The following is a 6673-nucleotide window of genomic DNA, read 5'->3' as shown; positions in this document are numbered from 1 at the left end:
GGTCTATAACTAGGTAAAGTATAGTCGTGGCACTCGCCATAGTTTCACAGAGATGTATTTAGGAAAATATGAGTTCACAATAAAATAAAATAAAAAAAATTGATCGAGTAAAAATTTGCTAGAAAACAGAATATTTTCACATTTCGTGTAAGTAACAATTCTTCTGTATCTGAAAATCTTCTGATGGGAAGAAATGCGGAAAAAATATATAATGACATATTTTTATATTATGTATTATCTATTTCAAAGATTTTCTACAACTTGTTTTTTATTTAAAACAAGGTTAATTTTAACATTGCTTGTTTTGTAGTAATATACTGGTTAGGTGATTTTCATTGGATAACTAATACATTGAACAACGCATTGTACTAAATAATAACATATTTAAACTTCAATAATTACTAATAAACATTACAGAAATTTCAAAAGAGAAAAGAAGCAAGAACAATGAGAAATAGCATCACTGCGTCGTCACGTAATAAAAGAATAATGTTTTAGTTATTGTTAGAGTAATTCTACATTCTACATTCTAGTTATTGTTACTGAGTCCCGAAGGTACCGAAAGAACCAAGTAGTGAGTCCCGGTTCTTTGATATCTCAAAAGAACAGGGAATTTTTGGTTCTGAACCCTAGTTACCATATTATCAAGAAATTATGTTTTTAACTAAAAAAAATTCCAATTTTTTTTTCAAAAAAAATGCGCAGAAAAATCCACATATTTCTGGGGCCAAAATAGACTACCCCTAAAAATATTTGCACTTATTTAAGACTCACCCTGTATAGGGCGATTCACGGTTATGGTACGTTATAGCGTTTCCGGAACTGTAGCTGTTTTTCGGAACTAGTAATTTCGGTACCATGCCTCTAAGGAACCGGGATTTCCAGTTTTTTCGGTACTTTCAGTACTAACAAAATTTTGTTCAATGATGGTGCAGTTCCTTAAACAGCAAGCAAGGGATGGTTGTCAAAAGTAAAATCGATAAAAAATTGAGGTTTAAATGGAAATAATATCAAATTATTAAGTAGTAATCAGTCATGAGAAAATTAACCTGAACACAAACATAATCACAAATGGCTCTCAAAAAAAACTCAAAACTCAATTTTTGAATTATTACTACAACCAATAGCAGCACACAGTAAGGCACTCATTTTTTGTCAATCCGTCTCTGTGCTGGGACGCAACGCTCGAACCTCGCAGGGCGACGGACGACGGACGGAACTCAACTAAAACACTTGTGTCTAGCCCCAGCAGGCTACTATTAAGCCCGACCAATCACGTTAGAGTTTTTGACAAACACAAATGAATTAACACCCTCCAAATAACCATGCTAACCAACCTGATTGGTCAAGCTTAATAGTTGCCTGCTGGTGCTAGACACTTCTACTGAAACGCTCTGCAATCTGCCGATATTCGACAGATTGTAGAAACTGGCAAAAAATATTTGGGGGAGTGCAACTACTCTTTTCCTTCTACTATGATATTACTTAGGTACTCTAGCGCTTTCAGGGAACGCTCGCCTCCTCATCCATTTTAGATAAATCATGTTAGGTGTGATGAAATATAGGATTATATGAATAAAAAAATTAGCATTTATTATTTAACATTTTTTATTAACATTAAACCTAAAATAGAGCAAAATAAACATTCTAAAAATTAAACCATTTTTATTCTTCTGTATTAATTTTTATTCAATCTAATATTAATGAATGAATTAAAGAATTAAGAATTGCACCCATTTCATTCTTTAAAATGAACCAAAATCATTTAAAGTACAGCCTATTTTGGTTGATATCATACGGTATCTCCGTTATTAGTAAAAATAAGAGGATGCGGTTTACAGAAACCTGTCAAATCGAAAAATCTGTCAATAAAATTTACATAGCTCTCTTCGTTTCTGAGCTACAGGGTCTATTTGAAAAATTTGCATTTCAGGATAACCCCCATATCTTCGTTGAAAGAAAGTATATCGTTGTGAAAGGTTTCGAAAAGATGAAAACTGATTCTTGTAGAACTTTTTACGCAGAATACCAGTGGTGTAGTCTGTTTTTCTACAAAAAAAATAATTTTAAAAAAAGGAACTGAAATTATGTTGTTTCAAATGGAATACTATGTATATTTATAAACCATATGATCCGTCTTGCTACGAGCTTTTCAAAAATATACAGAGTGTTCCAGAAATAAGTGCAAGTAATTTTAACTCGTAGTAGAGTTCAACCCCAGATACACGCCTATGAGTTTTTTTTGCGAAAAAAAATGTTGAAATTTTTTTATTTTTCTTGACATTTTCCGGAAAATTTTGAAAAACTTTTGAGTGTCACTGTTCACTCTCCGGAAATACGTCTACCGTGCGCATTTATACATTCCGTACATGTATACGGCACCTAGCACAATCCCATTGGTCACATTTGAATTTTAAACCAATTAAACTCCGAGTGCCATACGCTAGTATGGAATGTAAGACGATGCCATGCGCATTTACGGAATGTACCTGGTAATTATGCTTGCAGCAGAAAGTAACGCCTGGCTGTATAGCTAATCTTGCAAGAGTAGGTGTGGCTCTTTGACTGAGGCCATCGCTTCGTGAACTTTATACATAATTATCCCCTACATATTGTAAATATAATAAAATCCTATCTCCAAGGTCGTTACTTCCCGAGTGAGGGTGAGCAATTCTCCGTCTTCTCAAAAACATATACGCGCTGGTGTCCTACAGGGCACAGTAATCGCACCACTACTATATTCTTTATATACCGCTGACATTTCCTCGATATCCAAATACAAATTTTGGACAATACGCAGATGACACTGTTTTATATGCTTCCTCTTACTACGTGAATATTGCCAATAAACAACTGAAGTATCATCTATTAAGACTATTGCCTTATTTCGAAAAATGGAAAAGAAAGATAAATTCTACTAAAACGGAACAATTACTTCTTACACAGAAAATTAGTAACATAACTGTCCATGAACCATTAAAAATTGATAGTACAGCTATTCAGCCAAACTCCTGTGTAGAGTATCTTGGTATTAAAATTGACAAGCGGCTGTCATTTGTATCAAATACGACCTATAGGATACAACAGACTTACGCAGCATTACAGAAATTGTATTCTTTACTGTCACTTAGATCGCATATGACGGTAGATAATAAAATAATTGCTTTATAAAACTATACTAAGGCCTACTCTAACATACGCGTACCCAATATGGATTAAAATCTCAAATAAACAAAGACTGCGACTACAACGGTTACAAAATAAGGCACTAAGGAAAAACACTGGATATGACAGATATACTCCTATAGCACATTTACACGAAAATACTGGATTAGAGACAATAAACGAATTTATCGACACAATAGGACAAACATTTTACAAGACGCAAATTTATAATTCGACCCTTACGTCAATTATAACACAACAAAGGCAGCATAATATTATAAATATTAAACATTTGCCGATATACTCACGGCTACCCATTTATAATGAGTAATGTTCTAACTCAGAGCATGAATTAAATAATTATAGACGCTGACAACAAAGACACACAAAACGTAACATCAATTACTCCTAAGATTCAGACTACTCTCAACCGTGTACATAAAATATATGTACATCAGTTGCAGAATAGACTGAGGGCTACTACATCACAACTAAACATACAAACAAACAATAAAATTACCGAAAATCTACTAGACATTACGAAGGCTTTTTAAGAGTTTTTTCCTTCGATTCTACGGATCTGATTTAAGTAAACAACACATTTATTAAAGTCAAGCACGACGGCATTGCCTCTATACTCCCAATGCATGTGTGAGCAAAAGCGGAACATGCAGTCCTCGCCCGGTCAATAAAAGAGCTACCTAGGGCAAACATCGGCCCCCCTGTTCACAGGGTTCACTTAGGTGGTTGAGTGCTTCGTCAGAAGAACAACATACCATCTTATCATGTTATTTTATTTATTGTATATAGCACCTTTGTATTTAAGGATACATTCTCAATAAATGCTTTGAAATTGAAATTGCTTCGTGAACGAGAGGTCCGTGGTTCAAATCTCACGCCGGGCCATACCTTTTTTATTTTTGTTTGCAGCAGTTTTTATTTTTTAAAAAAAGCTGTAAATATTTAATAGCAATCAAAATACGGATTGCGTTGGTTTCACCCTTTTCGGTGGGGTTAGATTGATTATTTGGTGGAGTTAGTTGCGCACTGAAAAAAAGGATCTCTCAGTCGAAATGAATATGACTTTGACCCAAAAGATTGGCGCTTTTCAATAGGGCCAAGAACGACATTTCTTTGCACAAAGCATTAACTATCTTTTCATAAGCTTTAAAAAATTACTTTAGAGAATAGAAGAATCTATCTGTCCAAATTATTTCACTCTTGACCCAAAATGAATATGTAAAGAAGTTCTTGCTACAAGAACAATAGTCTCTTTGATTCATGCAAAAATTCTTGATTGAAAAGGGACATTTCTTGATTAAAGAGACAGTTTTCTTAAACCAATAGCGAATACTATTGACTCAACTAAAATTTATTTTGATCTAAGAGAAGTCTATACATTATATACATATTCTGATAAATTTAGGTTTTCCTGGTCTGTAGTAAGTAAAGTGATATTATTTTCCTCGATAGTAGTTATTTCTGCTTCTTCACTCATTGGTATTTTTTGGGGTGGTTCATCACTCTACAAATTACAAAAAATGTTACATCACGATTAATCAAAGTAAAGCAAATAAATTATTAAAATTATAAGCTTTGTTCACTTTGAATTTTTTAATACGACTTGAAATTCTAAAATTTTTGTAATTATTTGCATAAAAAAATCGATACCTATATTCTTATTCTATGTCACGCATGCATTATCTAAACAGGTGCATTAGGTAAATGTCTCTTACCTTCAAATATAGCAAATAAATGCTCTAATTTCCATTTTTCAGAAACTCCTTTAAAGAATCCATATATCCTAAAATTTGTCCATAAAAAATGACAAATGCATGTTAATAACCATCACTAATTTGTTATACGATAGGCGTTTAAAAAGCAAATTATGCAAAATTCCAAGTGGAAAATTCCAAGCAACAAAACCCGTGCGTACTATGATGTGCGACCTATGAAATGCGACATACGACCACAGCGTACGACTGACCGAACTGCCGACTGATTGTATATACCGATTACAGTTGAGGGTTGGAACCTTTGGTGTTACACAGCAAAATAAAAACACTAAATCACCACAATACACCAAAACACTTTTACTTTTACACTAAACGCGCGTTCCGCTAACCATGTTAGCATCATCAGCAGATGATTAGAAACTAAAGAGTTTAACTCTTTAGTTTATGCTAACATGGTTAGCGAAACGCGCGTCCAGTGTAAAAGTAAAAGTGTTTTGGTGTATCGTGGTGATTTAGTGTTATCTTAGTGTAAGCATCATCAGCAGATGATTATAAACTAAAGAGTTTAACTCTTTAGTTTATGCTAACATGGTTAGCGAAACGCGCGTCCAGTGTAAAAGTAAAAGTGTTTTGGTGTATCGTGGTGATTTAGTGTTTTCACCACAATAGAGTTAAACTCTTTAGTTTATAATCATCTGCTGATGATGCTAACATGGTTACCGAAACGCGCGTCCAGTGTAAAAGTAAAAGTGTTTTGGTGTATCGTGGTGATTTAGTGTTTTTATTTTGCTGTGTATACCGTCATCGTCTTGGCGTGTCGTTATTATATTTCATCAAAAGAGTATTTAGCTATTGGAAAAATGGCCATGTTTCTTGAATGAAGTACTTCCTAGCATATTTTTCTTATTATCTTAAAACAAAGTAACTTGCACTTGGTTAAATGAAAATAGATTCAAGAGAAATTTTCGAATTTTTCAAGAGAACCAGTTTTCTTCAGTTAAGAGAGTTTTTCTTCAAGCAAAATATTTTCTTTTACGCTAAAATAAATTCTCTTGACACTACATTTTTTTTTCAAGAACGCTTACGACTTTGGTTAAGTCTATCTTTTTTATCAGTGCGTTGGTTAAGATGATTATTTGGTGGGGTTGATTGCGTTGGTTCGATTAGCTATTTGGTGGGGTTGGTTTGGTTTTGGTTGGAATGCTCTATAACAAAGCGTTAATAGTAATGTCTAAGGTACATTCCGTAAGTGCATATGGCACTGTCTTACATTCCATACTCGCGTATGGCACTCGGAGTTTAATTGGTTTAAAATTCAAATGGGATTGTGCTGGTGCCGTATACATGTACGGAATGTATAAATACTTGAGGTGGCACAGAGGGAATCTCGGACAGAATGTTGCCACTTTCTAGCATATCCACATTCTGCATGTTTATAAATTCACAGTAATTTTCAGTTTCTACAGAAAAATACGAAAACTAATTTGTAACGTTTTCTTGACACAATGCAAACGGCAGCTTTTCGTCTTTGCAAGCAGTAGGTTCGTTTTTTTTTTATTTTTTTTATTAGGTGTTATAATTCATCAATTAAACAATAATTATTGGGCGCCAGGACATTCACTCAGAAATAATAGATCTCTTTACCCCAAATTAAATTTATTTATAATTAAAAAAAAATATTAGACAAGGACAGTAATTGATGTGGATGAAGTTAGGTTTTTAAAATGAATTAATACTTAAGAAAAATAAGTAATCAAAATTTAAATGTATGA

Source organism: Sitophilus oryzae, unplaced genomic scaffold (assembly GCF_002938485.1).
Source record: "Sitophilus oryzae breed Bouriz unplaced genomic scaffold, Soryzae_2.0 scaffold_1203_pilon_pilon, whole genome shotgun sequence".
Taxonomy (NCBI): Eukaryota; Metazoa; Arthropoda; class Insecta; order Coleoptera; family Curculionidae; genus Sitophilus; species Sitophilus oryzae.
Note: the sequence above shows the minus strand (reverse complement) of the source record.